The following is a 1,027-nucleotide window of genomic DNA, read 5'->3' as shown; positions in this document are numbered from 1 at the left end:
TCGCTGATTCGATAAATGGACGATCTGAAATAGCGAAACGAAGCGAGTATCAGATTATAAATGGATTGAGTGGGGAAGGAGGAGGTAGAGATCAGTATGGGGTGGGGGGAGGGAGGGAGGGAGGGAATGGGGGAAGGGGGAGGGAGGGGAGTGGAGGTGGGGAGGGAGGGAGGGTGGGGGTAAGGGAGGGAGGGAGGGAGGGAGTGGGGTGAGGGAGGGAGGGGGTAGGGAGTGGGAAGGAGGGAGGTGAGGAGGGAGGGAGGGAGGGGGGAGGGAGGGAAGGTGGGGGAGGGGGGGAGTTAGAGTGGGGAGGGGAGTGAGCGTGGTGAGGTGGGTTGGGAGGGAGGAGGGAGGGAAGAGGTTTGGGGGAGCGTGAGGAGTAAGGTGAGGGGGAGAGAGGGAGGGTGAGGAGGGGGGTGGGAGGTCGGGTTAGAGGGGGAGGAGTGGGTGGGAGGAAGGAGGAGAGGGTGGGGTAGGGAGGAGGGGGGTGGGTAGGAGGGCAGGAGGAGGGGGTGGAGTAAGGGAGGGAGGAGGAGGCGGGTATGGGGGAGAGGGTGGGGTAGGGAGAGGGTAGGGATGGGGTGAGAGGTGGGTTGGGGGGGTGGGGTGTGGGGGGGGAGGGAGGGAGGGTGGGGTGAGGAAGGGAGAGTAGGGCAGGGTTGAAGGAGGGAGGGTGGGGGTGAGGGAAGGAGGGAGGGAAGGAGGGGGGTGGGGTTGAGGGAGTATTTTTGACGTTTGGGATTGTGGTGGATATGTGAAAGGAGGAGTGGGGGACAAGGGAAGGGAAGTATCCTTACGTAATGTAAGAGTCGCTATTTTTGACGTATATCCCTGGGTATCCCTTTTGGTGATCATCGTAAAAAGAAAAAGGAGAAAAAAGTATATCCCTGTTGATTTTGGTGCATTACGGGAAAGATTAAAAAAACACAATAAAAAGTTGTGAGTTTGGTTGGTTCATTTGCTCTCGTAATATTCTAAGCGGGGAGAGTCAAACGAAGTATAAAAAAATGCTTGTTTATTGAGTGTC

This window comes from Penaeus monodon, chromosome 36, assembly GCF_015228065.2.
Source record: "Penaeus monodon isolate SGIC_2016 chromosome 36, NSTDA_Pmon_1, whole genome shotgun sequence".
Classification (NCBI taxonomy): Eukaryota; Metazoa; Arthropoda; class Malacostraca; order Decapoda; family Penaeidae; genus Penaeus; species Penaeus monodon.
Note: the sequence above shows the minus strand (reverse complement) of the source record.